Genomic DNA, 8,455 nt, shown 5'->3' on the forward strand with positions numbered 1-8,455 from the left:
TGGATATGAAGGTCATACTGAACAACTTTTACTAAGTATGCGGCAAACACGAACACGAAAAAAATGTTGTCTTCCAAAACATTAACATGTGATTCACTGAAATGTATGAGAGGGCAGATTTAATTTTCGCGATTTCGGGGTTGCCCCATATTAAGTAGGTATATATTTTTTTTTTTTATTAAGTACAACCACATCGTATGTTTTACATATGTTGCATTACAATAGTGTCAAAGTACTTCACCTGATACAATACGACAATTATGGAGTACATAGCGTTGTCTGAGTATAATATTGGGAACGAGATTTTAAACTATGAAACATAAAAAAAACATTACACTTTAAAATAATTAACTACTATATACATTATTTACAATGTTGCGACTTTATTTATATGTTGTTAAGTATGATCCACATATTCACATTTTGTCACGTGCAACTAGCAATATGTTGACCAAATAGACAAATATTTCCATCAATTAAAGGCTATTCAATGCAAATACCAATTTACTACAAAATGCCTTTCAATCCATTTACTTATGTATGTTAAAATTGATTATTATTACGAGAGCAGTGATTATATTAAAAATTGTACGTTACCGAAAAAATGTGATCATGAAAACGAATTTTATTTTTATCCCACCAAAAACATTTTCATATAAAATTTTGCCAAGGAGAGACCATATCTATCAGAGAGGCTCGCACTGTCAAAAAGTTTTCAGATATCATGTAGAGCCAGGCTTCTAACTCTTCTACATGCCCTAACTCTACAAGACCTAACTTCTCAAACTCTACACCGTAGCGAAAATATGTGATAGGCCGTTTTGTTACTACAAGAAACTATTTTCTAGGAGAAAAGTAAATTTACTAGGTAGGTACCTATAAACCCTCTGACTAGCATCAAAATTTGCGTAATAATAATTGGCGTGGAGAGGCCAATTCGTAGAAACTACCTTATTTACGATTTTCGTAAGGACCGAAAAGGTTTACACCGACAAGTGGTATTGATGGAATCAGCATCAGCATCAGCATGTCTACTGATTATCAAAACAAAATGAACGTTGTCGCTTCTTAAAATGGTGGAATGAGTTTTTATGACGTCAGAAAGTCGGCAGTACAAAGTTTTTAACTTTTTTTTAAACATAGCATGTGGGGTAGGGGAAGGTCGTGTAAAGCGAACACCCCAGACAAAGCGAATTCGGGCTCCCAATCCTAAACTATTCGACTTTGTCGGACCACGCGCCTATATAATGTTCAGGATCCTTCGCTCTATGAGCGGCAAGCGTCACAGGGAGCGGTCGCTGCAAGCGTCGTCGGTGACGAGTCAAAATGTGTTTTTAGTGCAAAATATTCGATTTTGAAAGGTAATTATATTGCATGTTATTTTGTCATAGTAATTATCTCGAATTTTAATTCAAGATGCTTATATTGCTTATTAAAGTATCTTCCTTTTACAACGCATTTCTTTTAAAACAACCCCATGGTTATTTTTCAAAAAATCTTATTTTCTTTAACTGACTGAATGGGCAAAGTGGATTGGGCAAAGCGGATAGCGTGTTCACTTTGAATTTATTAGGTATTTTTTTTAATGATAATATTTTGTTACAGATGGTTTATAAATATCAAAAAAAGATCGATCATGGCTCCTGGCTAACATACGTCATGGAAATGGCTATCAAAACGTGGATTAGCTGTGTTAAAATGTCTTCAGAGATGCCGTGAAGACTTATGCTTATGAAATTAGTGAAAATATATCAAAAGTTACTTGTGACAGCTTTTTCTAATTAATATTATTGAAATGATCTTATGTTGATTAATTTTCACTTAGTAATTATGTTCACTAAGATTTTATGAGTGATATTTGCTTTGCCCGGAGGCCCTTTTCACTTTGCCCGGCACCCTGGGCAAAGCGAATAAAATATCTTCTTTTACGTTTTGTTCAAAATTGCAGCAATTATTACACATTGGAGGTTAGTGTTGTTTTAAATTAAAAGTTTATTAAATAAAGACTTATTATTGACACTTCTTTCATTTCTTCCTTGTTAAATTTTTCTGTTATGTCAAGTCAAAGCTTAAGGTGTTCACTATGCCCGGACTTCCCCTACCAAACAAAAGGGCTTTGTGAGTAGATTACAAATATGTAGGTATACATACTATAAATTTTCACTACTCGGAAGAGACAACGAATGAAAAGAAAACGTCCAAAAATTTCACAATGCTGAGTTGATTTTGAACTGCTGCTGCTGTATGAGACTTATAGTGAAGAGACTTCCATTTTGAAGAGGTTCCATCCCCTAATTTAAGAGGTTCGGAGGTAAAACTAAGTCACAGTGTAGGCACATATTAACATCATATCCTAAATTTCGTTTATCTGGTATTATAATCCGACAGAGCGCTTCGAGAAAAGGAGGTAAAGACTGTATCGTTAAGTATAAAAAGTATCGGTACCTAAGTATAAAACCTGGTCTAACTGTTGGCATGTACATATATTATTTGTATTACTTCTGAAGGTATTTTTAAGCTATATCTGATTTAAGAAGGTTTGACATTTTTTTATTTTAGAGACAGTCCAGACAAGCCTATCGAGCTGAATTTGAGATTATTTCACCGACACCTCTTTGGTACGATTTAAAGTAACAACAGGTTAATAGGCTGCCAAAACATGTTTTCTACGTGTCCTCTTCATGATTGTTCAATTGAGCAGCTGCGGAATAAATGTGGTGAATTTTTATTTCTACATAAAAACGATTTTTCACCCCACGTTTTGGAATCCCTTCAATTTTTGATGCAAGCGATTCCGTCATTAGACGGAGACAGCTAGAAGAATAAGCTAAAAACCAAAGCATAACGGACATTCATGGCGTTGATCCATTGCTAGAGCGGGTCGATAGAATCGCTCCATGATAAGTAGTTTGTCAAAGTCATAGTTGTTGTAAGTAGCATGCCATATTCTCTAAAAGGCCACCGTGCACAGATCCTAAATAAAACTTTTTTTTAACGAAAAGAAATGCTTAGACTATGTCCAGATGTTCCGCTATACGAATCATGTGTAATTGCTGTTACATAGTACAATTGTTTTTGTGTGATATTGTCTTGTTCGCAAACCGCAAATTTTCTTCTAGTATTTGTCAGCAGTCGTTATTGTTACCCGAGAGGATTGGGTAAATTTCGTCCAAACCATATGCCTTTACGTCAAGCTCCCAGCACGAAAGGTGTACCTTATTAAAGCACTAATTAAACACATGTGTAATTTTGAAATAAAAATATAATACCAAAACAAAACGGCTAAGTAAAGCTGTCCCTATATTTAACGATACAGTATTTAGTGCCCTTGCGCTTCGCTTGGCTCGTCTTGACGGGGGCTCTACCGTGCCCCCAGATATTGTCTCATTAGGAATTATTTAATGGATTCGATGTTTCGTATTTAAGGCGGTTAAAAGAAAAACTTACAGCGTATAAAGACAAAATCTCTATTATCGTATTTTTATTATTAAAATTATGTCGTTATCAATCATATTTCAGAGTGGGGCATCTGTATCACAAAGGACACTCTTATCTTATTTGCTGAGACAATAACTCATAATGGCTTAAAACGTTCGGGAGCTTAGAGTACCTAATGTTTTATGCTGTCTTAAAGGGAAGTTCGCAAGATCCATTTTTGGCATTTATTACTTAAGTATTACTGGAATGGAATTCCATTCCAGTCAGGGCCTCATACAAGGTGTAAAAAAGTGGGGATCCACTTAAGGGCATATTCAGTATCGTGTTCTGATTCCAAATATGCCGTTAAACGGATCCCACTATTTTTGTTACACCTTGTAGATCAAACAATGATGCATGGTATACCTTCTGCTGTTTTCCCCGATGCAAAAAGAGAGGTGTTATATGTTTGACGCCAATATCTGTCTATTTGTCTGTGGCATCGTAACTCTGTAAAGGATAGACCGATTTCGATGCGGTTTCCTTACGGTTTCCTTTGATATAGATCGATCGATCGATCGGCCTGTCAGTTGTTCGGAACTGTCAAAATTTTGTTGTAACTAACAGGCCGATACCGTCCGGCGGACTGTTAATCAGTGGGCCCTAAAAGGCTTGCTACACGGTCGCTGACAAGCCCCCAGACCGCGTGGCCTTGGCCGGTCCAGGACCGTGTAGACAGTTGTTACCAACAAAATTTGACCAAAACTGACCAAGGACAGACCAAGGTCAGACGGTTAGAAGGCTTGTCGGCGGCCGTGTAGCAAGCCTTTAAGTTTGAAGGGTATCAAATCTTTTCCAAAGTGATGTAAGCCATGTTTGGCATTTTAATTGGATAATTTTTGAAATAGGTACCTATACTTAGCGTAGTTAATGTTAGATGTTAGAAAGTGATTTCTATTCGGCTACCACCAGTTTGACAACGCTAAAGCTGTCATAGTAAGGCTACTATGCTCTTCTATTAGTACTAAGTTTTTAAATACCCAATTAGGGACCTTAGGTATTAAACAAACTAATATTAAAAAAATAATAGTTAAAAAAAAATATTTGTACCTACTTATAATTTATAACATATTTTGAAAAATATTTTTAATACGTACATATTAAAATGTTCGTACTACGGATCTCGGGCATGATCTCACAAATCACAGTTTGTGATAGTCGTAACTGTCGTAAGTGATTTGATATATGTACATAGTTTCATAGCTCTATTTCTATCTTAAAGTATCATACTTAGTTCAATGCCAGTGAATGTTTTTTTTTTGTTCTATGGAATTAGAAATCACATACCATATAAAGTGTAAGCGACATAAAATATACATAAGAATTGTAACCAAAGCGAACGAGTTTTAGCTATTTTTTTATACCAACGTCCTCTTTACTATCCAGTTTTCGTAATCTCATTTACTACGCATTATCATAAGTATGGACGGAATATTTTATGGATAATCTCACTACTCATATCAGAAACAAACAAATTAACCGCACTGAGCTTCTTATCTATCACTGAGATTTCACCATCATCCAAGCCTACATGACATTATTAATCATTGCTTACTGTAATGTGTACCTAATCTTGTACATACATTAGATTTGTACTTGAAATTTTAACATAGGTACCGTAGACAATATCAATGTACAGTCGACGTCAAAGATATGTTTACATTTTTCGCCTTATTACCAAGGCATAAGGTGCAAAAGTGTAAACATATCTTTGACGTCGACTGTACAAGGGAAAAATCTATGCGTTGACAGCACTTTTAATAACATACCTGGATAGATAGATAACGAACTGATAAAATATATATTTGTTTTAAGTATGAAATGCTTTGGAGGTTTTGGAACCAAGGGTCGGCTTCCTGTAAGTTTTTCCTCCACATTGTATTATCTTTGCCATCATCTTTTGTGAGACCACCGGCAGTACTGGCACGCATGTCATTCTTACCGACTACTCTTAAGCGTCACATTTCTACTTCAAACTAGCTAAGGCGAAGTAGTCTGACATTTGTTGTGTGTTTCGTAAAAAGTGACCGTATAGTTTATTTTAAGCACCGAGTACGCATTACTGCCATATACAATAAAAGGCACTGTCCAAGATGCCTAATTGTTAGATACTTTTAAATCTGTCCATTCATTTTTACTATTTTTATTTATTGAGTTTAATTTTGAAGAAAGCTATGGTGTGAGGTGACCCCTTTTGTAATAACCGTAATTTGTATTTATTCTTACTCGTCTCTCCTAAGCTTAATGCATAGGGTTTTAATATTACAAGCTTTTATTCATTTACTTCCATCTGTCCCGTTGTCTGTCTGTAATCAAATCTTTCAAGTGAAATTTGATCCACTTCCTGGTTTCCGATTGAGCTGAAATTTTGCATGCATGTATAAATCGGATGACAATGCAATATTATAGTACCATCGAGCTGATCTGATGATGGAGACAGGAGGTGGCCATAGGAACTCTGTGATGAATCAACGGAACCTAATTGTGTTAGGGGTTTTTAGAATTGTCTCGATGAGTATTAGTTGTCTGTCGTAAGAAAAGTACAGTCAGCGATAAAAGCTTGTGCCAAAAATGAAATTCTTGCCAAAAACTTATATCATTAGTAATTCACTCGGTTTTCACCAAATACAGACCAGTATTCAAGAGACTCCTTATTTATTCAGAACTAATTCGCCTGCCTCACCTTCATTTTCAGTACAGGCGCAACCCTAATACCTAACTCAACTTCGACGACACCCCGATTCAGAATTGTATAGTTAACAACTAGTTGCACATAGATGTTACTGCCTTCTGGCACCTCGGAGATCTCAGAAAATTGATCATAACATAACGTCCCATGATCGGAGGCATCAAGTATAGATACAAGCAACTTGAAAGATATTTTTTCTTTACAGGATTAGGATGTGAACGTGTTGGTTTTCACGTCATTGTTTTAATTCGACTATGTTATCCACAAAACAAAGGTTATATTACAGAGAAGTTTCATGGCGAGAGCCCACAAAAAGTATCGGAAATAAATGGTGTCCCCCGAGCAATAAATCGAGCTCAACATTGCGAAACTGCAACAGACTGCGCATCGCCATCGTCGTTAAACTTTATTTTTATATTAAAGCCGTAACTTCAGGACGACGCCCACCAACTGTAATCCCCGTCGTGAAATTTTTCACTGAAATAAATACAAAAAATAACGCAGCGTTATTAGGTACCTGCTTTCATATCGCAAACAGATGGTCAGTGGAAAGCACGTGGAAACGATGCATTTTGGAAGCTGAATTTATTATGGCTTTATTAATATTTGGCGTAACCCTGAGCAAAATGTAAAAGTAAATATATCATCATACTCAATGTATAACTGCAATTTGCATCCTATTCGATTAACCAACCTAAAACCTACCAGTAATACAAAAAAAATGTAAGTAACAGAATAAAGAGTCATATTGTCAATAAAATCCTCAATAAAAAAAAACAATTCAGAGAATACAGCAATTTACTCGTAAGTGATAGTCTTTTATATAGGTACATATAAATATATGAATAAGAAGCCGTCTTGAAAACATTACAAAAACAGTTTTATTATAGGACATTGTTATTATCTATTTTTTTTGTACACAGGTTAAGTATTATTAGCTATCTACTCTTTGCTCATTGTTAACATTCCTTGTGTACCTAGGTATGGTTTAACTACGACTACTACCTAGATATCATTAGATCCTAGCGTGTACAAAATTCCTATATTAGAGGCGACCAGTCATTAAGTACGTTGATAGGAACGCACATTATACCCAGAGGCTGCCATGACTATAATCATATTTATTACTTAGACAAAGATGCACCAAATTTAATTATTTCCAGATCTTATACTAGAAATAATTTTCATACACGGTGATTAATTTTATGCAATTATGTCATTATTGCGAACATTTTTCATTAGGGAAGCGCTTTCAAGAAGACCGCTCGGTAAACCAATAACAGTGCTTTTGGATGCGCTTTTACTGCAAATAATGCTACCGTTATGCACCCCCCTCTTCAAATCGGAACCTCGGTGCCATGCGTTTATGCTCGTGAACTATGTAATTAATTTTGGGCACAATGTAAGTTGCGGCGTTATCGATAATTTATGTTTTAACCTTATTTGCTTTCCGTTGGACACAGCTGAACATTTTACGTAAGAGGTTGTTTAGATTTCGTTAAGACTTAAGGCTAAATGACCTGATTGTCAGCTACGCGTTGCCAGCAATGGGTCAAAACAAACTATTTAACCTTTTCGCCGCCACGTCAATGACGTAATAAAGTGTCATCAACGCCACGTCAATGATTTCACGTATACAAACCTGACCAAAACCACGACTTGATATGAAGTCGTGGCGTGTGGGGCACGAAATGTACTGACTTTATATCAAGTCAATGACGGCGAAAAGGTTAATTTCATACGTACCTAAGTAAACTTAAGTATGTATTTCGTTCGGCAAAAGGAGTAGGTAACTCTACAAACGCTGGCAAACCCATTCCCAGCATGTGTTTACGAAGTGTGATTCAAGTCTCACTTTGAGTACGGCTTTGATGTAAAAATCATACGTCGCCTGGCAAACGTGTCGGCCAATATTGACACGTGCTACTCGAGGGTGTGAAACCTAACTGGAGGAAAACCTATTCTGTGGCTTTGCGGCTTTTTAGAAATTATTTATTTCTAATAATAACTTCCATAGACAAAAATGCAATACACTCTGTATGTTGAAATATAATTGGTATAAGTACAGTCGCCATCAGATATATCGGAGCGGCCAAGGTGTTCACAATATCTGAATACGCGCTCTACTAACGCCTTGACTATAGAGGCCTCAGATATTTGTGAACACCTTGGCCGCTCCGATATATCTGGTGGCGACTGTACTAAAACATTTCTGTTAACACATCCCCCGGCCTTTCTGTTGGATACATAGTATCTGTATTATAATTTCACCGTTATACCGCTGTCAAA

The sequence above is a fragment of the Cydia fagiglandana genome, chromosome 1 (assembly GCF_963556715.1).
Source record: "Cydia fagiglandana chromosome 1, ilCydFagi1.1, whole genome shotgun sequence".
NCBI classification, from domain to species: domain Eukaryota; kingdom Metazoa; phylum Arthropoda; class Insecta; order Lepidoptera; family Tortricidae; genus Cydia; species Cydia fagiglandana.